Raw genomic sequence first — 26778 nt, 5'->3', positions numbered from 1 at the left:
AGTCGTCTGATGAAGAGATGATCCTGCACTCCGACCTCCCTGAGCAGCCGCGCTCGCCCTATCCTGAAGGCTGGAGTGCAAGCGCTGCTGAAGAAAGAAGACAGGACAACAGATCATCGAGGGGTGAGACTCAATGTTTTCCCATGTCTGTCCCTCACATTGAACTTAAAAATTTGTTTAAATCTGTATTATCTGAAGCCTTAGGTGAAGTTTCAGCACGTCCTCAAGCAACAGCTTTTAATGCAGTATCTCGCATTGAAGCTCCTGCACAAAATGCTCTCCCTTTAAATCCATTTAAAGAGGCCTTAGGCTATGTTCACACAATCCTTTTTTTGATCCTTTTTTTTTCAGGTCCTTTTTCCATGCAGGGTACAGTCCAATGTTACTCTATGGAAAACAAAAACCGCTGTGCCCACTATCCTTCTTTTCTCAGGCAAATCCGCGAGGATTTGCCTGCAGAAAAAAAGAAGTACCATGTCACTTCTTTCTGCGGATTCAGCTCCTGTTTTCAACAGGCACCAATAGGAAAGTGCTGTTGAAAACCCGCAGAGGAATCTGCAGAAGAAACTGCAGGAAAATCAGCAGTGCAGTTTTGCACTGCGGGTTTTCCAAATCAGGACCTGAAAAAAAAAGGATCAAAAAAAGGATCAAAAAAAGGATCGTGTGAACATGGCCTTAACTTGTGAGCTCTCCCCCCTTGGCTTCCATTTAAGCTCCTCAGTTAAGGAGCTTATCTGTAACAACCAGTATATCGACATATTCTCGCTGCTCCCCCGCAGAGACCATCCACCTGATAAAAAGGACGATAAGCCTGATTCAGAAGAAACAAAACGTAATGCTAGATCCTTTCATAATTGGATCCAGGCGTTCGCTATCTATGCTGCAATTAGGAGAGAAATGTCCTAACCTGTGCAGCAGCCTGTTTCAGCATTTAGACATTATCTTAGAGGCTTATAAGAATTTTGGTGGCTCTGCCTGGTTAAACTACGACAAAGCGTTTAGGCACAAATTGTCCATCCACCCTGAGGTCAAATGGGGCTTCAAAGATATTGGCATTTGGATCAACCTTATGCTTCCGGTTAGAAACACTGTTAATAAGCAGCCTGGTAGTATGGTTTCCAAAAAAGGCGTTTGCTTCGCTTACAATGAATCCTTTTGTAAGTGGAACAATACCTGTCGCTTCAGACATGAATGTTCATTCTGCGGTAATCCCCATCCAATGGCAAAAGGCTTTAAGAAGCAAGCCGTGCAGCAATCATCCTCTAAGGATGCAATTTCAAAGGGCTCTATCACCGGTGAAGCTGGAAAAAATGGCCAGCTGGTTAAGCAGGTATCCAGACAGGCGGATCAGTAAGCTTCTTCATGATGGTTTTTCCGTAGGCTTTCACGTTCCAATGTTTAAAGGGAATGGCTGCGTTATGGTTAATAATTTACCTTCCCTTTCCAATTTTCCAGAGGTTGCCAGGGATAAAATTTTTAACGAGCTTGAATTAGGCAGGATTGCGGGCCCATTTTTGTCACCCCCATTCACGAATTTCCGTATTTCCCCCCTGGGCATTGTTCCTAAGAAGGAGCCTGGCTCCGTTAGAATGATTCATCATTTATCCTATCCACAAGGCCGATCATTGAATGATGAAGTTGACAAGAATCTTTGTTCCATCACTTATTCCTCTTTTGATGGTGCCCTGGACATGTTGAGGAAATTCGGCCCTAATGCCTTACTGGCTAAATCTGATATAAAATCGGCCTTCAGACTTCTCCCTGTGCATCCAGACGGTTTTAACTCCCTTGGTTTTCAATTTGAGGGGTTTTTCTTTTTTGATAAATGCCTGCCAATGGGCTTCTCCCTATCTTGCTTTTATTTTGAGAATTTTTCCCGTTTTCTACATTGGGTTTTGGAGGACGGTCAGGTTGAGGCCGGCGTTTTGCACTACCTGGATGATTTTTTATTTATTGGTCCCCCTCAATCTTCTTCGTGCATGAAAACGCTAGATACATTTTTGCGAATATGTTCTCAATTTGGCATTCCCATTGCCCATGAAAAAACAGTAGGCCCATCGTGCCGTATTGAATTTCTGGGCATTACAATAGATTCTAGCAGAATGGAAACTATTCTTCCCCAGGATAAAATTGATCGGCTGCAGAGTTCCCTCCTTAACCTTGTATCCAAAAACAAAGTCACACTTAAGGAGCTTCAGTCACTACTTGGCCTGTTAAATTTTGCCTTGAAGGTGGTGCCTATCGGCAGGGTTTTTTCTAGGAGTATATGAGGCCACCAAAGGCTTGTCATCTCCTAATTCTCACGTCCGGCTTAGCTCTGGTTTGAAGGAAGATGCCAATATTTGGCTGTCATTTTTATCGGATTTTAACCCCTTAACGACCGCCGATACGCCTTTTAACGGCGGCCGCTAAGGGTACTTAAACCACAGCGCAGTTAATTAACGGCGCTGTGGAAAAAGTGAATAGCGCCCCCCAGAGTCGGATTTTCTCTGGGGTCTCGGTTGCCGAGGGTAGCCGAGACCCCAGAGAACATGATTCGAGGGGTTTTTACCGACCCCCGAGTTGCAATCGCCGGTAATTAACCGTTTACCGGCGGTCGCAACAAAAAAAAAAAACGCGATTTGCCTTTTAATTTCTCTGTCCTCCGATGTGATCGCACATCGGAGGACAGAGAAATAGGGTCCCCGATGGCCCCCGATAGCCCCCCAATACTCACCTATCTCCCCCGGTGCTCCTCGTGGCTCCCGATGGGCGCCGCCATCTTTTTTCCGGGAAAAAATGGCGGGCGCATGCGCAGTACGCCCGCCGCCCGGCACCCGGAAGATCTTTGGGGTCTCGGCTGCCGGGGGTAGCCGAGACCCCAAAGAACATGATCGGGGTCGGTTTGCACCGACCCCTGTTTTGCGATCGCCGGTAATTAACAGTTTACCGGCGACCGCAAAAAAAAAAAAAAAAAGCGATCTGTAATTCTATGTCCTCTGATGTGATCGCACATCAGAGGACAGAGAAATAGGGGGATTCGGGGACCCTATAATACTCACCCGGTGTCCCTGGGTCCTCCTGTGTCTCCTCTTGCCGGCCGGCTTCTTCGTCGGGAAAGAAAATGGCGGGCGCATGCGCAGTGCGCCTGCCATCTGCTGCCATCTGCCAGCCGGCAGGAGAGACGAGTTGGGGCTAAAATTAGGGTTAGGGTTAGAGTTAGGGCTAGGGTTAGGGTTAGAGTTAGGGTTAGGGCTAGGGTTAGAGTTAGGGTTAGGGTTAGGGTTAGAGTTAGGGTTAGAGTTAGGGTTAGGGTTAGGGCTAGGATTAGAGTTAGGGTTAGGGTTAGAGTTAGGGTTAGAGTTAGGGTTAGAGTTAGGGTTAGGGTTAGAGTTAGGGTTAGGGTTAGGGTTGGGGCTAAATTTAGGGTTATGGTTAGGGTTAGGGCTAGGGTTAGGGTTAGGGTTAGGCTACTTTCACACTAGCGTTTTTTGGCTTCCGTCGCAATGCGTCGTTGGAGAAAAAACGCATCCTGCAAAAGTGCTTGCAGGATGCGTTTTTTCTCCATTGGCTTGCATTAGCGACGCATTGCGACGGATTGCCACATGTCGCATCCGTCGTGCGACGGATGCGTCGTGCTTTGGCGTACCGTCGGCACAAAAAAAGCTACATGTAACTTTTTTGTGCGACGTGTCCGCCATTTCCGACCGCGCATGCGTGGCCGGAACTCCGCCCCCGCCTCCCCGCACCTCACAATGGGGCAGCGGATGCGTTGAAAAAACAGCATCCGCTGCACCCGTTGTGTGGCGCTTACAACGCTAGCGTCGGTACGTCGGCCCGACACACTGCGATGGGCCGAGTACGACGCTAGTGTGAAAGTAGCCTTAGGCTTCTTTCACACTTGCGTCGGTACGGGGCGGTCGCAATGCGTCGGCCCAACGTACCGACGCACGTTGTGAAAATTGTGCACAACGTGGGCAGCAGATGCAGTTTTTCAACGCATCCGCTGCCCAGTCTATGTCCTGGGGAGGAGGGGGCAGAGTTACGGCCACGCATGCGCGGAAATGGCGGACGCGACGTACAAAAAAAAGGTTACATTGAACTTTTTTTGTGACGACGGGGCTAAAGTTAGGGTTAGGGTTGGGGCTAAAGTTAGGGTTAGAGTTGGGATTAGGGTTTGGATTAGGGTTGGGATTAGGGTTACGTTTGGGATTAGGGTTGGGATTAGGGTTACGTTTGGGATTAGGGTTAGGGGTGTGTTGGATTTAGGGTTTTGATTAGGGTTATGGTTAGGGTTGAGATTAGGGCTGTTTTGGGGTTAGGGTTGTGATTATCGTTAGGGTTGTGATTAGGATTATGGATCGGGTTAAGATTAGGGTTAGGGGTGTGTTGGAGTTAGGGTTGGAGTTATAATTTGGGGGTTTCCACTATTTAGGTACATCAGGGGGTCTCCAAACACGACAGCCAATTTTGCACTAAAAAAGTCAAATGGTGCTCCCTCCCTTTTGAGCTCTGCCGTGCACCCAAACAGTGGTTTACCCCCACATATAGGGCATCAGCGTACTCGGGATAAATTGGACAACAACTTTTGGGGTCCAATTTCTCCTGTTACCCTTGTGAAAATAAAAACTTGGGGGCTAAAATTCTTTTTTGTGGGAAAAAAAAATATTTTTTTATTTTCACTACTCTGCATTATAAATTTCTGTGAAGCACTTGAGCATTCAAAGTTCTCAACACATATCTAGATAAGTTCCTTAGGGGGTCTAGTTTCCAAAATTTGGTCACTTGTGGGGGGTTTCTACTGTTTAGGTACATCAGGGGCTCTGCAAACGCAACATAACACCCACAGACAATTCTATCAAAGTCTGAATTCCAAAATGGCGCTCCTTCTCTTCCGAGCTCTGCCGTGTGCCAAAACAGTGATTTACCCCCACATATGGGGTACCAGCATACTCAGGACAAATTGGAGAACAAATAATGGCATCCAATTTCTCTTGTTACCCTTGTGAAAATAAAAACTTGGGGGCTAAAAAATCTTTTTTGTGAAAAAAAAAATATTTTCTATTTTCACTACTCTGCATTATAAACTTCTGTGAAGCACTTGGGCATTCATAGTTCTCACCACATATCTAGATAAGTTCCTTGGGGGGTCTAGTTTTCAAAATGGGGTCACTTGTGGGGGGTTTCTACTGTTCAGGTACATCAGTGGCTCTGCAAACGCAACATAACGCCCGCAGACCATTCTATCAAAGCTTGCATTTCAAAATGGCGCTTCTTCCCTTCCGAGCTCTGCCGTGCGCCTAAACAGTGGTTTACCCCCACATATTGGGTACCAGCATACTCAGGACAAATTGGACAACAACTTTTTGGGTCCAATTTCTCTTGTTACCCTTGTGAAAATAAAAATTTGGGGGCTAAAAAAATCTTTTTTGTGGGGAAAAAAAAATATTTTTTATTTTCACTACTCTGTATTATAAACTTTTGTGAAGCACTTGGGCATTCAAAGTTCTCACCACATATCTAGATAAGTTCCTTGGGGGGGTCTATTTTCCAAAATGGGGTAACTTGTTGGGGGTTTCTACTGTTTAGGTACATTAGGGGTCTGCAAACGCAACATAACGCCCGCAGACAATTCTATCAAAGTCTGCATTCCAAAATGGTACTCCTTCCCTTCCGAGCTCAGCCGTGCGCCCAAACAGTGGTTTACCCCCACATATTGGGTACCAGCATACTCAGGACAAATTGGACAACAACATTTGGGGTCCAATTTCTCTTGTTACCCTTGTGAAAATAAAAACTTGGGGGCTAAAAAATCTTTATTGTTAAAAAAAAATATTTTTTATTTTCACGACTCTGCATTATAAACTTCTGTGATGCACTTGGGCATTCAAAGTTCTCACTACACATCTAGATAAGTTCCAAGGGGGGTCTAGTTTCCAAAATGGGGTCACTTTTGGGGGGTTTCTACTGTTTAGGCACATCAGGGGCTCTCCAAACGCGACATGGCGTCCGATCTCAATTCCAGTCAATTTTGCATTGAAAAGTCAAATGGCGCTCCTTTGCTTCCGAGCTCAGCCATGCGCCCAAACAGTGGTTTACCCCCACATATGGGGTGTCGGCGTACTCAAGACAAATTGTACAACAACTTCTGGGGTCCATTTTCTCCTGTTACCCTTGGTAAAATAAAAATTTGGAGGCAAAAAATCATTTTTGTAGAAAAAATGCGATTTTTTTATTTTCACGGCTCTACGTTATAAACTTCTGTGAAGCACCTGGGGGTTTAAAGTGCTCATCACACATCTAGATAAGTTCCTTAAGGGGTCTAGTTTCCAAAATGGTGTCATTTGTGGGGGGTCTCCACTGTTTAGGCACATCAGCGGCTCTCCAAACGTGACATGGCATCCGATCTCAATTCCAGCCAATTCTACATTGAAAAAGTAAAACGACACTCCTTCTCTTCCAAGCTCTGCGGTGCGCCCAAACAGTAGTTTACCCCCACATATGGGGTATCGACGTACTCAGGAGAAATTGCTCAACAACTTTTGTGGTCTAATTTCTCCTGTTACCCTTGTGAAAATAAGAATTTGTGGGCGAAAAAATCATTTTTGTGAAAACAAATGCGATTTTTTATTTTCACGGCTCTACGTTATAAACTTCTGTGAAGCACTTGGGGGTTCAAAGTGCTCACCACACATCTAGATAAGTTCCTTAAGGGGTGTAGTTTCCAAAATGGTATCACTTGTGGGGGGTTTCCACTGTTTAGGCACATTAGGGGCTCTCCAAACGCGACATGGCGTCTGATCTCAATTCCAGCCAATTCTGCATTGAAACAGTCAAACGGTGCTCCTTCACTTCCAAGCTCTGCGGTGCGCCCAAACAGTGGTTTACCTCCACATATGGGGTATCGGCGTACTCCGGAAAAATTGCACAACAAAATTTGTGGTTAAATTTCTGTTTTTACACTTGTGAAAATTAAAAAAAATGGTTCTGAAGTAAAATGCTTGCAAAAAAAAGTTAAATGTTCATTTTTTTCTTCCACATTTTTTCAGTTCCTGTGAAGTACGTAAAGGGTTAATAAACTTCTTGAATGTGGTTTTGAGCAGCTTGAGGGGTGCAGTTTTTAGAATGGTGTCACACTTGGTTATTTTCTATCATATAGACCCCTCAAAATGACTTCAAAGGTGATGTGGTCCCTAAAAAAAAACATGGTGTTGTAAAAATGAGAAATTGCTGGTCAACTTTTAACCCTTATAACTCCCTAACAAAAAAAAATTGTTTCCAAAATTGTGCTGATGTAAAGTAGACATGTGGGAAATGTTATTTATTAACTATTTTTTGTGACATATCTCTCTGATTTAAGGGCATAAAAATACAAAGTTTGAAAATTGCAAAATGTTAAAAGTTTTTGCCATATTTCCATTTTTTTCATAAATAATCGCAAGTAATATCGAAGAAATGTTACCACTAACTTGAAGTACAATATGTCACGAAAAAACATTCTCAGAATCAGAGGGATCCGATAAAGCATTCCAGAGTTATAACCTCTTAAAGTGACACTGGTCAGAATTGTAAAAATTGGCTCGGTCATTAAGTACCAAATTGGCTCTGTCACTAAGGGGTTAACAGACGATCAGTGATCCAGTCTCTTTTCGTTACAGCGGATTCTTTGCCTTTTGCTTTTTCTACTGATAGCAAGTTAGGTATAGCTATTCTGTTTCGATCGCATTGGGTGTATTTTCCATGGCCCGATGCATGGGTATCAATGAGAGTTAATGAAAACCAATTAGTTAGGGAACTTTTTTCCCTTTATCTAGGTATCTTTTTATGGGGTCGCCACTTAAAAGATTCTAGGATACTGCTATCGTCTTTGACCCAGCCAGTGTTTTTTTCCGTTAATACCCTGTCCTCTAAGCAGCTGCATTCAGCAAAAATTTTGAGGCGTTTAGTTTTAGAATGCTTGAAATCCAATATCTGGTTGAAAGCAAATTTGGGCCTCAATAGGAATGGTTATTTGACCGATTTCATTCTGCATGGTCAGTGGCTCCATTTTTACCAACAGGTACCATTCGCAGACAGAGAACCAACCTCCTGCCCTCGTTCGGTCTGGGAAACGATTTCAATATGATTCCTCATTTTATCCAGAACTCCCTGTCTAAAAGATCATGGGCGGATTACTCAGCCGCGTGGAGGAAGTGGATCGAATTTTCTGGGTGTTACGGTTTAGAGGCAACCTGTCCTACCCCTTTCGTGGCTTTGAAGTTCGCGGAATCGCAGGTTGCGAAGGGTCTTTCTTACTCCGCAATAGCCAAGTGCCTTGCGGGAGTTTCTTTCTTTTTAAAATTAAACGGCTGCGCGGCCTTAACGGAATTTTTCCTGATTAAACAGTTTTTGAAAGGCCTGAAGAGAACAACTTTTTGTCCAGATTCCAGACGCCCGATTTCCATTCATTTGCTAATACAAATACGTTCAGCTTTATTACATGTATGTTTGAATTCGGAAGAAGCCTTAGGGTACATTCACACAGGACTTTTTTGCTGCGTATTTTTACTGCGTTTTTTTATGCTAATTTTTCTGCTGCTTTTTACAGTACCAGCAAAGCCTATGAGATTTCAGAAATCTCATGCACACACATTGGGTTTTAGTTTGATCAGTATTTTCTGCTTTGCTGCGTTTTTTGAGCCATTGTGAGGTGTCCTGATTGTGATCTATTGTGACTGAGGGAGTTCCTGGTAGTGAGGTGTGAAGAGCCATTGTGAGCCATTGTGAGGTGTCCTGATTGTGATCTATTGTGAGGGAGTTTCTGGTAGTGAGGTGTTAGCCATGTCTTGGTATAGGAGGATGAGCATTAATGTTTCCCAACAAATCATGGAGGTAATATTTTTTTTAATTTGTGATATATCTATCTATCCGATTGTTTGCAATGATACACTTTGCGATGCTCATGTGCTGTTATGTACATGTTCATGTGTTCTGCATGTGTATGTTTGTATCTTCCTTGTCATGAATGTTGGCTTCATTTCATCTTGCATTTGGTAATTACTTTTTCATTTATTTTTCCAAGGTGGAAGCAATGCCTGTAATTTGGGATATAGCTTGCCCAAACTACAGTGATCGTCAAAAAAAGGCCGATGCATGGCATGTAATTCGCCGTAAATTGTTCCCCCGCTGGGATGAAGGCGATGCTAAGCTCCACTGGGGTCACTCAACTTTATTATCATGCACAAATAGACAAAAAAAGCACCAAAACCGCACAAAAAACGCATCTATTATAAGCAGCTGAAAATTGGCATAAAAAACGCAGCAAAAATACACAGCAAAAATACGCAGCAAAAAAGTCCTGTGTGAACTTACCCAAAAATGCACCAAATACGCACCAAAAAAACGCACCTAAATTAGCATAAAAAAACGCAGCAAAAATACGCAGCAAAAAAGTCCTGTGTGAACTTACCCTTATTGTTTTCTTCTGTATTTTCCGTTACATTTTTGGGGGCGTTGAGGGTCGGTGAGGTGGTTTCTGCTAGAAAATCAGAGCCCTCTGTCAGACATTCGAATTTTTGAATCATTTGTCTTGATTTTCACATGAAAATCAAAAACGGAACAACTGGGTAGAGGGTCTGAGCTTAGACTGAATTTGTTTTCTGATCCTTCAATATGCCCTGTTCATACCCTTTCACAATGGTTGAGTGTACGGCCTGCTGTACAGGGCCCTCTATTCTTGCATAAAGACGAATCCCCTGTTACTATTTTTCAGTTTAATTTCATACTAAAGAAATGTTTGAATTTTATTGGGAAAGGTCACCTTAAGATCACATCGCATTCATTTAGAATTGGCGCAGCCACTGAAGCCGCTAGGGCTGGCCTATGGGATGATAAGATTAAGAAGATAGGTGGGATTCTAAACGTTTCAAACTTTACGTCCGCCACGATCTATATAATGACTAATTCTCATTCTCTCGTAGGTCCAACAGTTGTATGGATCGTTGGTCATTCATTTGTTTTCTGGGCACAGAAGAGGGCCAGCTTACGTTCCTATTCGGAGAATTTGTCTTTTCATCCTTCTGACACCCAGGTTTTTTGGCATAGCGTACATGGTATGCGTTGGTTGTCTTTGATATGCGAGTTACAAAATTGTATGTTAAAATTTCCTTTTCCCGACCTGATAATTTTACATGTCGGGGGTAACGATCTCGGGAAATCCAACACTTTGAACTTATTGGCTGCTATGCGGTCTGATCTCAATTTTATAAAGCAGAGCTTTCCATCTTCATGTGTTGTCTTTTCCGAGATCGTTCCTAGGCTATAATGGCATCAGGATCGGCTTTGTTTCTTAGACAAAATTCGAAAAAGAGTAAATCTCTCTATGGAAAAATTTTTGCCCCTTATTAAAGGTTTTTCCTTCAGGCACATTGACCTGGAAGGATTTTTACCGGGTATGTTTAGGCAAGACTTAGTGCATCTTTCCGAAATTGGCTTATACATTTTTAATTTAAACTTGGGTAATATAATTGAAACTTGGCTGTGTGGTTTTGGGGGGGCTTCGTCTCTTTGAGCCTTGGCCTTGTGGGTAAAAATCACCCTACTTTGGGTGGGTTTGGCTACTGGATGATTTTAACATGGACTTTTAACTTATTACGATTATTTATTGGTATTTATTCAAGCTGTTTTGTAACCAAAATAAAACCACACGGCCAATTTCATTCCACCAAATAAAGTTATCTTGTCATTTATTTATGAGTGGGTCTTATGGGGACATGTTTGCCCCCCCCCCCCCCCGCACAGACAACTGGAATAAAGCGGGGGTCTCATGTCCGCATAGACCACACATGATTATTTCTGGTAGTTTTTATATTGCTGAAAGGGTTAATTTTGAGGAGCTATTTTTATGTAAAGCGGCTTAAACTAGATTTTTCTGGTTTTTGTGCGCTCAGAGTTTTCAGAAATGTGATTGGCCAGCTGCCAGTTTGGCAGTTTTTATTTGTTTATATAAGGCTGGGTTCCTGTCAGCGCCTGTCATTGCGCTGTCGCTTGAAGAAAAGAAGAGCCCACCCTCCCTCCCTTTTAATTGCATTATTACCTTGTCGTTTGGTTTTATTTGTGGGGTAAAAATCACCCTACTTTGGGTGGGTTTGGCTACTGGATGATTTTAACATGGACTTTTAACTTATTACGATTATTTATTGGTATTTATTCAAGCTGTTTTGTAACCAAAATAAAACCACACGGCCAATTTTATTCCACCAAATAAAGTTGTCTTGTCATTTATTTATGAGTGGGTCTTATGGGGACATGACCAGAAACACACAGCCAAGGCAACTAAGGAGTGGCTCCATAAGAAGCATTTCAAGGTACTGGAGTGACCTAGCCACTCTCCAGATCTGAACCCAATCAAAAATCTTTGGAGGGAGCTGAAACTCAATGTAACCCAGTGACAGCCCCAAGACCTGAAAGATCTGGAGAATATCTGTATGGAGGAGTGGGCCAAAATCCCTGCTGCAGTATGTGCAAACTTGGCCAAGAACTGCAAGAAATGTCTGACCTCTGTAATTGCAAAAAAAAAAAAAAAAAAGTTTTTTGCACCAAATATTAGGTTATGTTTTCATATTGTATCATACTTATTAATAAATAAAAGGCAAATTAATTATGTAAAAATCATACAATGTGATTTTCTGTTTTTTAATTTTTATATTCTGTCTCTCACAGTTGAAGTTTACCTACAATAAAAATCACAGATTCCACTCTTTATAGGTAGGAAAATTTCCAAAATCGGCAGTGTATCAAATACTTATTTTCCCCACTGTATGTTTTGCCAAAACATACATCAAGTCTGTCAAAAGCATTTGGAAAAATGTGGTATGGCTTAATGAGACCAAGGTTAGACTTTTTGTCCATAATAGGGTTGAGCGAAACGGATCGTTCATTTTCATAAGTCGCCGACTTTTGGCAAAGTCGGCGTCTCATGAAACCGAGCCGATCCCTGTGTGGGGTCTGCCATGCGGTACGCGACTTTCGCGCCAAAGTCACGTTTCAATGACGCTAAAAGCGCCATTTCTCAGCCAATGAAGGTGGACGCAGAGTGTGGGCAGCGTGATGACATAGATCTCAGTCCCCACCATCTTAGAGAAGGGCATTGCAGTGATTGGCTTGCTTTCTGCGGCGTCACAGGGGCTATAAAGGGGCGTTCCCGCCGACCGCCATCTTACTGCTGATGATCTGAGCATAGGGAGAGGTTGCTGCAGCTTCTTCGGAAGCAGGGATAGTGATAGGCAGGGTACATAAAGCCACAAACCGCTTGTGCTGTAGCGATTTCCACTGTCCAATACCACCTTTTGTTTGCAGGACAGTGGAAGCTACATTTTTTTTTCCTCAGCGCTGTAGCTCATTGGGCTGCACTAGAAGGCTCCCTGATAGCTGCGTTGCTTTGTGTGTACGCCGCTGTGTAAACCAACTGCTTTTTTAAAAGCACAAATCCTGTTTTTCCTTCCTTTCTGCACAGCTATCTTGTGTGTTTGTCCACACTTTTGTGTGCAGCAGTCCTTTTCAGCTGCCTGCCATACTTTTCTGAGATAACTGCAGGGAGATAAATATTGTCAAGTCTGACTCCGTGCCATTGCTGTGTGTGGCATCTCTCTCTCATTGTGTGGCACCGAAAAGACTGTGTAATACTTGTCCTTTTTTTTTTTTTTTTTTCTAAATTCTCCCTTTTCCAAAAAAAAATTAGTGGGAGATAAATATTGTCAAGTCTGCCTCCGTGCCATTGCTGTGTGTGGCATCTCTCTCTCATTGTGTGGCACTGAAAACACTGTGTAATACTTGTCCTTTTTTTTTTTTTTCCTAAATTCTCCCTTTTCCAAAAAAAAAATTAGTGGGAGATAAATATTGTCAAGTCTGCCTCCATGCCATTGCTGTGTGTGGCATCTCTCTCTCATTGTGTGGCACTGAAAACACTGTGTAATACTTGTCCTTTTTTTTTTTTTTTCCTAAATTCTCCCTTTTCCAAAAAAAAAATTAGTGGGAGATAAATATTGCCAAGTCTGACTCCGTGCCATTGCTGTGTGTGGCATCTCTCTCTCATTGTGTGGCACTGAAAACACTGTGTAATACTTGTCCTTTTTTTTTTTTTTTTTCTAAATTCTCCCTTTTCCAAAAAAAAATTAGTGGGAGATAAATATTGTCAAGTCTGCCTCCGTGCCATTGCTGTGTGTGACATCTCTCTCTCATTGTGTGGCACCGAAAACACTGTGTAATACATAGCCTTTTTTTTTTTTCTAAATTCTCCCTTTTCCCAAAAAAAAAATTAGTGGGAGATAAATATTGTCAAGTCTGACTCCGTGCCATTGCTGTGTGTGGCATCTCTCTCTCATTGTGTGGCACCGAAAACACTGTGTAATACTGGGCCTTTTTTTTGGGGGGGGGAGGGTAAATTCTCTCAGAAAAAAAAAAAAATAGTGGGAGATTAAGATTGGCATTTCTGCTTGAGTGCTGGGCCTGTGTGTGCCATCTGTCTCAAATTATTGGGCCACAGAAAACCTAGTGTGTAACATTGGGCCTGATTTTCCTTTGAGTGTCAGGCACCTATAAAGGTATATATAAATCCTACAGAAGTTTGAGTTCACCTTATAAGTTGTTTTACAGTAACAAATAGTGTTACTTTGGTTACGTTTTGCAAGCAATGAGGAAGTCTAGTGGAAGAGGTCGTGGCCGTGGGCGGTCATTGTCAGCTGGTAATGATGGTAGTGGTGGTGGAGCATCAGGTGGTCGTGGTAAAAGCAGTACAGCACCTAAGTCTCGAGTTGTTGAGCCAGGTTCCTTGTCTGGCTACACAAGGCCTCGAACGCTCTCTTTTCTGGGAGTTAGAAAACCACTTTTGAAGCCGGAGCAGCAGGAACAAGTATTGGCTTTCATTGCTGACTCTGCCTCTAGCTCTTTCGCCTCCTCCTCGGAAAGTGCCAAATGTCAGAGCAGTGCATCGTCAGTGGATGCTCCTGGTCAGGGACAAGTCGCTTCCTTGTCTTCTTCACCCAGAACAAGAGAGAAGGATGCGTCAGGAGACACAACGGGTTACTCCATGGAGCTCTTTACACATGCCGTTCCTGGGTTAGACAGTGAAACAGTTAACAGGCCATGTCCATTAGAAGTTGAATCGGACATGGAGTGCACAGATGCACAGCCACAGCCAGATTACTATGCTGTTCCTTTGACTCAGACCAGAACATTGCCCTCGCAGTGTACTGAGGCAGAATCAAACCCAGCGGAGACTATGGTGCCCCGTCACGGACACTAAACCACCGGCTTACACGGTGACACAGACGAAATCGCACACGACATAGAAGAGGAGGTCATAGATGACCCAGTTGTGGACCCCGATTGGCAGCCATTGGGGGAACAGGGTGCAGGCGGCAGTAGTTCTGAAGCGGAGGAGGAGGAGCCGCAGCAGGCATCAACATCACAACAGGTTCCATCTACCGGGCCCGTATCTGGCCAAAAATGCGTGGTAAAACCAAAACCAGTTGGAGGACAGCGTGGCCATCCGGTTAAAGAAGCTCAGTCTGCAATGCCTGAAAAGGTATCCGATAGTAGAAAGAGTGCAGTCTGGCATTTTTTTAAACAACATCCAAATGATCAGCGCAAAGTCATCTGTCAAAAATGTTCAACAACCTTAAGCAGAGGTCAGAATCTTAAAAGTCTAAATACAAGTTGCATGCATAGACATTTATCCACCATGCATTTGCAAGCCTGGACAAACTACCAAACATCCCTAAAGGTTGCAGCACCCTCGCCCAATGAAGCTAGTCAGCAACGCTACATCCCTTCCCTCCCTGTAAGCCGACCATTTCCCACACCACCTGCAGTATCTGTGCAGCTTTCGTCGCCAGGCCAAAGCAGTCAGGGAATCACCAGGTTAGTAGTAGTAAACACTGCATGTAGGGCACCGGCAAGAATACCATCTCCAACCCTCTCTCAGTCACCCATGTCCACCGGCACCACCGCTAGTTCCACGATCTCCAGCTCTCCAGTCCAGCTCACCCTACATGAGACTCTTGTTAGGAAAAGGAAGTACTCATCCTCGCATCCGCGTACACAGGGTTTGAACGCCCACATTGCTAGACTAATCTCATTAGAGATGATGCCCTACCGGTTAGTTGAAAGCGAAGCTTTCAAAGCCCTGATGGACTACGCTGTACCACGCTACGAGCTACCCAGTCGGCACTTCTTTTCTAGAAAAGCCATCCCAGCCCTTCAACAGCATGATAAAGACCGCATCGTCCATGCACTCAGGCAGTCTGTGACTACAAAGGTGCACCTGACAACAGATGCATGGACCAGTAGGCATGGCCAGGGACGTTATGTGTCCATCACGGCACACTGGGTGAATGTGGTGGATGCAGGGTCCACAGGGGACAGCAATATTGGGACAGTTTTGCCTAGTCCACGGGCAAGGAAAGAGTTGGCTGTAGGCATTCGCCCCCCCTCCTCCTCTTCCTCCTCCTCATGCAGAAGCGAGAGCTCGTCCACACACCCCAGTCGCACATCCACTCCATCCGCAGCTGCCACTGTTGCACACCAGGTGTGCCATTATGGGACAGCTAGTGGCAAGCGTCAGCAGGCTGTATTGGCAATGAAGTGTTTGGGCGACAACAGACACACCGCGGAAGTTCTGTCCGAGTTCTTGCAGAATGAAACTCAGTCATGGCTGGGCACTGTACATCTTGAGGCAGGCAAGGTTGTGAGTGATAACGGAAGGAATTTCATGGCTGCCATAGCCCTTTCCCAACTGAAACACATTCCTTGCCTGGCTCACACCTTAAACCTGGTGGTGCAGTGCTTCCTGAAAAGTTATCCGGGGTTACCCGACCTGCTCTTCAAAGTGCTCAGACTTTGCTCGCATATCCGCCGTTCGCCCGTACACTCCAGCCATATGCAGAATTATCAGCGGTCTTTGAACCTTCCCCAGCATCGCCTAATCATCGACATTTCAACAAGGTGGAACTCCACACTGCACATGCTTCAGAGACTGTGCGAACAGAGGCGTGCTGTTATGTTTTTGTGGGAGGATACACATACACGGGCAGGCAGTTGGATGGCAGACATGGAGTTGTCAGGTGTGCAGTGGTTGAAGCTACAAGACCTGTGTCAAGTCCTTCAGTGTTTTGAGGAATGCACACGGCTGGTTAGTGCAGACAATGCCATAATAAGCATGAGCATCCCCCTAATGCGTCTGCTGATGCAAAGTTTGACGCACATAAAGGAGCAGGTGTCTGCAGCCTTGGAAGAGGAAAGCCTTGATGACAGTCAGCCATTGTCTGGTCAGGGCCGTGTAGAGGACGCGGTAGCGGGCGAAGAGGAGGAGGAGGACGAGGAGGATGATGGGGATGAGTACTTTTTTAATGAGGAAGCTTCTCCTGGGCCAACAGAAATTAGTGGCGTTGCAAGGCCGGGTTCTGTTTTTTTAAGGGAGACAAGTGACGTAGATTTGCCTGTAACTGCCCCTCAAACCAGCACAACCGCAGATTTGCCAACAGGAACTTTGGCCCACATGGCGGATTATGCCTTACGTATCCTCAAAAAGGACCCACGCATTACTAAAATGATGAGCGATGACGATTACTGGTTGGCCTGCATCCTTGACCCTCGCTATAAAGGCAAATTGCAAAATATTATGCCACATGAGAACCTCGAACAAATCTTAGCAACCAAACAAGCTACTCTTGTAGACCGTTTGATTCAGGCATTCCCAGAACACAGCGCCGGTGATGGTTCTCACACAAGCTGCAGGGGGCTACATGGCAGAGGTGTTAGGGGTGCACAGATCAGAAGTGGCGTTGGACAGAGGGGTTTTCTGACCAGGTTGTGGAGTGATTTCGCAATGACCGCAGACAGGACAGGTACTGCAGCATCTATTCAAAGTGACAGGAGACAATATTTGTCCAGTATGGTTACTAACTATTTTTCTTCCCTTATCGATGTTCTCCCTCAACCATCATTCCCATTTGATTACTGGGCATCAAAATTAGACACCTGGCCTGAATTGGCAGAATATGCGTTGCAGGAGCTTGCTTGCCCAGCAGCTAGTGTGCTATCAGAAAGAGTATTTAGTGCTGCTGGTTCAATATTAACCAAAAAAAGGACTCGTCTGGCTACCCAAAATGTGGATGATCTCACCTTCATTAAAATGAACCACTCCTGGATTTCAAATTATTTTGCCCCACCTTTCCCGGCTGACACCTAGCTTTCCTATAAAAAGGTCTTGCTTGTGGACTGGTCTTACTGAGTGTTCCAATCTGTTAATTTGCAGCAGCTGTTTGTCCAGCATACGACATGTTTACACCTCCCCCAATGGGAAAAATCCCCCCACGGGGCCGTTGTCTCGCCACTTGGCGCAAGCACCCGTTACAGTGCTGATTGTCTGAAGAGGTGGGTGTGCCCGCTTTTGGTCGACGGCACTGCCACTGGGTCCCTCATAGTACAATGTAGTGTCTCTGGCGGTGGTGGTGCGCACCCAACATCAGACACACCATTGTAACATGAGGGGCCCTGGGGCGGTACCGCCGGCCACAAGAGAGTCCCCCCCCCAGCTCAAACTGTGCTCTACCACGTGCCAAATTATCTTGCACAGCTCCACCAATGTTTAGTCTATGCGCTGACATCATTCAATGCCTGGCACTGACAAACAGTACCAATTTGTTTGCATCTATGATGCTAGTTAAAGTAGTCTGGGTCAGTGTCCTATATTGACACCAGTAAATACTAATTTACTGCCAAATTACTTTGTCATAAACTCTGCAGATGAGCCCACCCCTGTACCTAAGCATGCCACCCTTTTTTTACTTATAGTTGTTTTGCGAGACATTAACATCTATTTGTTTTTTTGGAGTACCAACTGTGTCAGACACTCCTTGCAATACTCCTCCACTGACCACAATGCTGCCTGCCCGTGTACCCATGTAACCGATATAAAACTGCCATGAGCCTATTGTTTGTTATTTTAGGCCTTTGTGAGCCTGTCTGCGGCCCCTACTTGCAATACTCCTCCACTGACCACAATGCTGCCTGGAGTGCCTGCCTGTGTATCCATGTAACCGATGTAAAACTGCCATGACTGCCTACTGTTTGTTATTTTAGGCCTTTGTGAGCCTGTCTGCGGCCCCTACTTGCAATACTCCTCCACTGACCACAATGCTGCCTGGAGTGCCTGCCTGTGTGTCCATGTAACCGATGTAAAACTGCCATGACTGCCTACTGTTTGTTATTTTAGGCCTTTGTGAGCCTGTCTGCGGCCCCTACTTGCAATACTCCTCCACTGACCACAATGCTGCCTGCCCGTGTATCCATGTAACCGATATAAAACTGCCATGAGCCTATTGTTTGTTATTTTAGGCCTTTGTGAGCCTGTCTGTGGCCCCTACTTGCAATACTCCTCCACTGACCACAATGCTGCCTGGAGTGCCTGCCTGTGTATCCATGTAACCGATGTAAAACTGCCATGACTGCCTACTGTTTGTTATTTTAGGCCTTTGTGAGCCTGTCTGCGGCCCCTACTTGCAATACTCCTCCACTGACCACAATGCTGCCTGGAGTGCCTGCCTGTGTATCCATGTAACCGATGTAAAACTGCCATGACTGCCTACTGTTTGTTATTTTAGGCCTTTGTGAGCCTGTCTGCGGCCCCTACTTGCAATACTCCTCCACTGACCACAATGCTGCCTGCCCGTGTATCCATGTAACCGATATAAAACTGCCATGAGCCTATTGTTTGTTATTTTAGGCCTTTGTGAGCCTGTCTGTGGCCCCTACTTGCAATACTCCTCCACTGACCACACCAATGCTGCCTGTGTACCCCTGGAACCTATTTAAAAGTTCATAGAGCCTAGTTATATATTTTATTTACTATTAATAAGGCCATGATGGACTACGCTGTACCACGCTACAAGCTAACCAGTCGACACTTCTTTTGCGAGAAAAGCCATCCCAACCCTCCACCAGCATGTAGAAGACCGCATTGTCCATGCACTCTGGCAATCTGTGAGTACAAAGGTGCACCTGACAACAGACGCATGGACCTGTAGGCATGGCCACGGAAGATTACGTGTCCATTACGGCGCAATGGGTTAATGTGTTGGATGCATGGTCCACAGGGGACAGCCTACTAAGTCTGTCTGCAGTCCCTAATTCAAATTGTCCTCCACTGTCTAAATCGGAGCTTCCACCTTCTGGCTTTCGGCCTATAGTATCAGATATGAAACTGCATTTGGCCTTCAACATTGGTTACGGCCTACTAACGGTGTCTGCCCCTGCCTGGTGTTTGCCCTCAACTGAATAAAGCTGAGCTTCAACCTTCTGGCTCTCATTAAGTGCTGTTATTTTCTAAATTGGTGGTTAGGGCCTACTAACGGTGTCTGCCCCTCCCTGGTGTTTTTCCTCAACTGAATAAAGCTGAGCTTCAACCTTCTGGCTTTCGGCCTATAGTATCAGATATGAAACTGCATTTGGCCTTCAACTTTGGTTACGGCCTACTAACGGTGTCTGCCCCTCCCTGGTGTTTACCCTCAACTGAATAAAGCTGAGCTTCAACCTTCTGGCTCTCATTAAGTGCTGTTATTTTAAAAATTGGTGGTTAGGGCCTACTAACGGTGTCTGCCCCTCCCTGGTGTTTTTCCTAAACTGAATAAAGCTGAGCTTCAACCTTCTGGCTCTCATTAAGTGCTGTTATTTTAAAAATTGGTGGTTAGGGCCTACTAACGGTGTCTGCCCCTCCCTGGTGTTTTTCCTCAACTGAATAAAGCTGAGCTTCAACCTTCTGGCTTTCGGCCTATAGTATCAGATATGAAACTGCATTTGGCCTTCAACTTTGGTTATGGCCTACTAACGGTGTCTGCCCCTCCCTGGTGTTTGCCCTCAACTGAATAAAGCTGAGCTTCAACCTTCTGGCTCTCATTAAGTGCTGTTATTTTCTAAATTGGTGGTTAGGGCCTACTAACGGTGTCTGCCCCTCCCTGGTGTTTTTCCTCAACTGAATAAAGCTGAGCTTCAACCTTCTGGCTCTCATTAAGTGCTGTTATTTTAAAAATTGGTGGTTAGGGCCTACTAACGGTGTCTGCCCCTCCCTGGTGTTTTTCCTCAACTGAATAAAGCTGAGCTTCAACCTTCTGGCTCTCATTAAGTGCTGTTATTTTAAAAACTGGTGGTTAGGGCCTACTAACGGTGTCTGCCCCTCCCTGGTGTTTTTCCTTAACTGAATAAAGCTGAGCTTCAACCTTCTGGCTTTCGGCCTATAGTATCAGATATGAAACTGCATTTGGCCTTCAACTTTGGTTACGGCCTACTAACGGTGTCTGCCCCTCCCTGGTGTTTGCCCTCAACTGAATAAAGCTGAGCTTCAACCTTCTGGCTTTCGGCCTATAGTATCAGATATTAAACTGCATTTGGCCTACTAGTGTGGTTGGGCCCTTAAAACAGTGTCTGCTGCTCCTGGGTTTGCTACTCCACTGAACAAAGCAATGCCGCCTGTTTAGTCCTGTCCTGTTACCAATTTTGAACTGCATTTAGCCTACTTTATTCTTTGGCCCTATATCTGTTTCCTCCTCATCCTGCCCATTGCCCAGCCACTGCTAGATGAGTCTGCTGGTACATTGACCTAGACCACTACATTCCCCTTGCACTCTACACAGCCAGAATCTGACCCTGCTGAAAGTAAGGTTCCCCTTCCCGCATGTTATACCACCTTACACAGGAACAAAGAGGAAGGTGCAGATGAAAGTGCAGGTTCCTTCATCAGGTGGGGGGGGCATACTAGTTGGCGACGTCACTGGCACAGGGCCCCTCAGAGTACGCAAAAGTGTCGCTGCTGGTGGGAGGCGCCCCCGCCGTGTAAACACACCGCTGTACTTTGAGGGGCCCTGTGCCAGTGCCAATGTGAACAAGTGTGCCCCCCTGCTTGCTCAGGATCACAGCACTTGCAACGTTGAAATACTTTCCTCTCTCTGCTCCACCGCCGTGACGTAGTCCACGATTCCTGGGCCCACTAAAACCTTGAACCAGCCCTACCCACCACAAATTTGCCAAATGACCCCCAAGTTCCATTGAACAACTATTATTATAAAGTTAATTAAGATTGACAAGCTTCAGAAACAAGAATGGATGTTTTTGGCATTAAAATGGGCACTGTAGGTGTTTTCCTGGCCTCCACTCACTGCCGACTATGCTTCCCCATTGACTTGCATTGGGTTTCGTGTTTCGGTCGATCCCCGACTTTTAGCGATAATCAGCCGACTGCACTCGACTCGACTCTGGACAAAGTCGGGTTTCACAAAACCCGACTCGATCTTAAAAAAATGAAAATCGCTCAACCCTAGTCCATAATTCTGAAAGGTATGTTTGACACAAAGCAATCAGTGAGCATCACCAGAAGAACACCATATTCACAGTGAAAAAAGGTGGAGGTAGTAGTATACTTTGGGGATATTTTTCAGCAGCTGGAAAGGAGGCTTCAGTCAAGGTGGTGGGAATTATGAATAGTTACAAATATAAGTCAGCAACATGGTTGCTCAGCACTGTGGCTCAGTTCTTTACGCTGCAGCCTTGCAGTACTGGGGTTCTAGGTTCAAATCCCACTAAATACATCTGCAAGGAGTTTGTATGTTTTTCCCATTTGCTTCTCCTGGGTACTACAGTTTTCTCCCACACTCGAAAGACAATCAGGTAGGGAATCTAGATTGTGAGTCACAATGGGGACAGTGCCAAAAATGTCTGCATATCGCTGTGGAGCTAAGGGCGCTATTTGAGTGAGTAAAACTAATAAAATAAATTAGTCAATTTTGCAAGACTTTCAGAACTACAACAACCATACCTCCAGATGTTACAGGTTGAGTTCCCGCCTCTGCACAGGAAGAATCTCAAACCATCTCCGCTGCGGTCTCCCATTCTTCTCCAGCCACAGTGGAGCCTGCTCAGCAGAGACATCAGTCCCAGCATCTGGCTCAGCCTGATACTGTGCGGATGTTTACTGCTGATTTTCCAGGCTCAGCCATTGTAGCCAGTACTGGTCAGCGGCGAGCAGACGTCTCTGGGACTAAGTCCTGCTTTTCCCCTTCTGAGCATGCCCAGGGTAAGACCTCTCATTGGAGGTCGGGGGTTACATGCTCAGGGACTGTAGCAGCTCCCATTGGTCCTCTAGGAAGGTCCTGAAGTTGCTGCAGCAATAAAAGGTTCGCATGGCCGCACGGCCATGCGCTAGTATCAGCTTATGTTATGAGCTTTAGCTACTCAGTGGTCTTGTCTGCTTGCGGTCAGGGTCCGGCTGAAATAAGCCACTAGAATACAAACACCTCCGATGAGGAGTTTGTATGGTGAACTCAGGGCTGGCATAAAGCCATTAGAATTCCGGCTCCACCGGAGAGGAGGTGCTTGTGTGCTTGCTACTCCCTGACCACTGATTGCTTTTGCTCTGTTAGGCAGCTGTGTTTCGCTGTGACGCTAACAGGGCACAGCGTTTTCCCTTTTGTTCGACTCTGTGAAGTAACAGAGTTCGCTTCTATCGCCATATTGTGCCACCATTTGCTAGCAGCAGGTTGGTCTCCTGCACGGTGGACGCCGGGCTGCGAACGCACCAATAAAAATATCTAAATATACTCGGTGCATTCCGCCAGCCCTAACAAAATATTAGGACCAGGGTCTGGCTAGCAATGGCGGAAACACAGCAATCCATGATGTGGTACATCCAACAGCGGAGGGTAGGTTGGCGGCTCTCGAGAGCACAACCTCAGCTGTGGATGTAACCGCAGTTGCTGTTCAGGCTGCTAGCGTGGCTGCAGCAACCTTGTCCACTGCTACCCCTGTTCTGACTCTATCTCGCCTCCCGCTGCCAGAAAAATTTTCTGATAGTATACATCTCGAGCTTCTGGCCACATGTTTCCCCACAGAGCGGGCTAAGGTGGGATTTATTGTGTCTCTCCTGTTGGACAGGGCATTGGAGTGGGCTTCGCCGCTGTGGGAGCGTGGCAATCATGTGGTGCAGAGTGCTTCATTGTTCCTGAGCACTCTGAAACAGGTCTTTTTAGGACCTCGTGTCACCCATGATACAGCGCTCCAACTGTTGGCATTGACTCAGGGCTCGTCCTTGGTCAACCATTTTGCCGTCCACTTTTGCACCATAGCATCTGAGCTGGAGTGATCGGATAAAGCCCTTGTTCTGATATTTTGGAGGGGGCTGGCTGACCACGTGAAGGATGCTCTGGCCACTAGGGAGATTCGGCCACACTGGAGGAGTTAATAGCTGTGTCCACTTGTATTGACCTCCATTTTCACGAGCGGAGGTTAGAACGAGCCCAGTGTAGGCAGAATCTCCAATCCAGGCCCCTGAGTCACATGAGGCCATGGTAGTGTCACAAGCAGGATCTAAGTCCCAGACTGCTTGTGCACTCCAGGTTTGTCATGTTTGCCAGCAGTCAGGACATCTTGCCACCAGATGTCCCAAGCAGTCAAGGAAACGTCAGCGTCTAGTGGTAGTAGGTGGAGGTACACTAGACATGGTGACATTTGCCTCCAAATTGTCCTTTAAGGGGACAATTACTATAAGCTCATTTACCCACTCGGTAGAGCTCTGCGTGGATTCTGGGGCGGAGGGCAATTTTATGTCTTCTGCCTTTGCCCAACGTCACGCAATTCCCCTGGTAATGTTAGCTCAACCAGTAACCGTACGAGTGGTAAATGGGTTGACTGCCCTCACAGATAACACACCAGACCATCCTATTTTCTCTGTCCATGTCACCATCTCATCAGAAAATTATATCTCTGCTCGTCATTTCTGAGGGAATTGATGAGGTCCTGTTAGGGATACCTTGGCTACGGTACCACTCTCCTCATATTGAGTGGTCCATAGGCAGAATTTTGGGATGGGGTGAATCTTGTGGGGGTAGATGTCAGAGGGAATGTGTTCAGGTTGCAACTACTGAGGTACCCACAGATCTATCCTCTCTACCCAAGCAATATTGGCCCTATACGGACGTGTTCTCCAAAAGAGCTGCGGAGACCCTTCCGCCTCACCGCCCCTATGACTGTCCTATTGACCTCTTGCCTGGTGCTGAGCCTCCCCGGGGTCGAATCTGTCCGTTATCTCTCCTGGAGACAGAGGCAATGTCACACTACATCCAGGAAAATCTGGCAAGAGGATTCATTAGGAAGTCAGTGTCACCTGCAGGGGCTGGGTTCTTCTTCGTGCAGAAGAAAAAGGGGGAACTATGTCCATGCATAGATTACAGGGGTCTTAACGCCATCACCGTTAAGAATAAGTATCCTCTGCCCCTGATATCTGAGCTCTTTGATAGGCTTTGGGGAGCAAGGGCATTTACAAAATTAGATCTGCGGGGTGCTTACAACCTGATTCGCATCCGTGAGGGGGACGAAAGGAAGACGGCTTTTAACACCAGGGATGGGCACTATGAATATCTGGTGATGCCCTTCGGGCTCTGTAATGCCCCTGCCGTTTTCCTAGACTTTGGGAACGACATCTTCGGGGATATGCTCTTCACCTCGGTCGTAGTCTATCTGGATGATATTCTCATCTACTCTCCAGATATTGACTCTCACCGGAGAGATGTTTGCAGAGCCATCGACCTCTTATGGGCAAATTCCCTCTAAGCAAAGTTGGAGAAATGTGTGTTTGAACAGGAGTCCTTACCTTCCCTGGGCTATATCTTCTCCACCCAGGGATTGGCTATGGATCCTGCCAAACTACAGGCTGTGATGGACTGGCAGGAACCCCATTCTCTTAAAGCGGTGCAGCGCTTTATGGGGTTCATTAATTACTATCGCCAGTTCATTCCACACTTCTCAATTTTAGTATATAGTATATACTTGGTGCGTTTCTCCAGCCCTAACACCAAATCAATGAAAGAATGGTTTTACCAGAAGAGTATCAAACTTTTGGAATGGCCCAGCCACAGCCTAGACTTGATCCCAATTGAAAATCTGTGGGTTAACCTGAATAGAGTTGCAAATGCAATTTGATCAATTTGTGGCTCTATTTCAAGGAAGAATGGGCAAAGATTGACAAGTCAAGCTGTGCCATATTAAAGGGAAACTGTCACCTGAATTTGTCAGGACCGGTTTTCGGTCATATGGGCGGGGTTTTCGGGGGTTTGATTCACCCTTTCCTTACCCACTGGCTGCATGCCCAACTGCGGGCAAAGCCGAAAAGCATTAGTGCGCATGCGTCGGCGCACTATGTCCTGGAACACAGCTAAATACTTCCGGGACATAGTGCGCCAGCGCATGCGCACTAATACTTTTCGGCTTTGCCCGCAAATATTTCCCTTTTTTCAATTGAATTGAACAGATAATGGTGACATTAGAGGTGGAAAAAGTTCTGAAATGCTTCTTCTTGTTATAATTTTCTTTTTACATGACAAAAAACCTGGCATTTTAATAGAGGTGCTTAGATTTTTTTTTTTTTATCCATTGTAGTTCATGTATTTATTCACCCGTCCTTTCCTGGTTCATGTCTTTCCTTAGTTCCCAGTTTCATATCCCTTCTCTTCTGTCTCACCTACCACATTCTCTCTGTCTCCCACTTTTTGCTTTACTTTATCTCCACTTTATTTTATATATAAAATTTTTAAAATAAAGATTTTTTTGGGGAAAAAAGTTTGATTATCCTTGAGTTCTTTCTACTTTGTACATTATTTGTAAAATGCATTGTCCAACCAGGTTTGATATGGACGTCTGGCATAGGGAGGTGAATAATTATTAGGTCCCTGTGCAGAAAATTTAATTCCTTTTCATGAACTTGCAGGCATAGGCTTAAGAGTCTGTCATGGGGCGTAATGATACAATCACATCCATAGGTGGGTTCGTGGGGAAGAACATCCATCTCTGTCAATGTTATTTTCCAGTTCAAAACTTTTGTGGACCATAGAGCCACTGGCTCCCTGCCTCACACTGACTCTGCCATCTCAGCCCTATCAGAGGCTCACAACTGCAGGGCAGACCATGGTCATGTCACAGGCACTAAATACTAGTGTAGGAGCAAAGTTGGTCAGACCATGGCAGCACAATGAGGGCATTATTTCTACGGGCTCATAGGGGGGACAATATTAATTTATAGGAGATACAGTACAGACCAAAAGTTTGGACACATCTTCTCATTTAAAGATTTTTCTGTATTTTCATGACTATGAAAATTGTACATTGACACTGAAGGCATCAAAACTATGAATTAACACATGTGGAATTATATACTTAACAAAAAAGTGTGAAACAACTGAAAATAAGTCTTATATTCTAGGTTCTTCAAAGTAGCCACCTTTTGCTTTGATGACTGCTTTGCATACTCTTGGCATTCTCTTGATGAGCTTCAAGAGGTAGTCACCGGGAATGGTCTTCCAACAATCTTGAAGGAGTTCCCAGAGATGCTTAGCACTTGTTGGCCCTTTTGCCTTCACTCTGCGGTCCAGCTCACCCCAAACCATCTCGATTGGGTTCAGGTCTGGTGACTGTGGAGGCCAGGTCATCTGGCGTAGCACTCCATCACTCTCCTTCTTGGTCAAATAGCCCTTACACAGCCTGGAGGTGTGTTTGGGGTCATTGTCCTGTTGAAAAATAAATGATGGTCCAACTAAACGCAAACCGGATGGAATAGCATGCCACTGCAAGATGCTGTGGTAGCTATGCTGGTTCAGTATGCCTTCAATTTTGAATAAATCCCCAACAGTGTCATCAGCAAAGCACCCCCACACCATCATACCTCCTCCTCCAAGCTTCACGGTGGGAACCAGGCATGTAAAGGCAATCCGTTCACCTTTTCTG

General features: G+C 45.4%; 1 protein-coding gene across 4 annotated transcripts in view; it reads left to right on the top strand.

The window, feature by feature from the left end:
• ITPRID1 (ITPR interacting domain containing 1) overlaps positions 1-26778 on the top strand; it is a 270965-nt gene that overhangs the window by 17215 nt on the left and 226972 nt on the right. Inside the window, exon 2 of one of the 4 annotated variants that reach the window (XM_077269314.1) lies at positions 9939-10063. The exons of the other annotated variants lie outside the window; for them this stretch is intronic. The gene's annotated coding sequence lies outside the window, so the exon portion shown is untranslated. The remainder of the gene's footprint in view (positions 1-9938; positions 10064-26778) is intronic. 4 annotated transcript variants of the gene reach the window in all.

This window comes from Ranitomeya variabilis, chromosome 6 (assembly GCF_051348905.1).
Source record: "Ranitomeya variabilis isolate aRanVar5 chromosome 6, aRanVar5.hap1, whole genome shotgun sequence".
NCBI classification, from domain to species: Eukaryota; Metazoa; Chordata; class Amphibia; order Anura; family Dendrobatidae; genus Ranitomeya; species Ranitomeya variabilis.
This window is presented reverse-complemented; position numbering and strand designations above follow the sequence as displayed.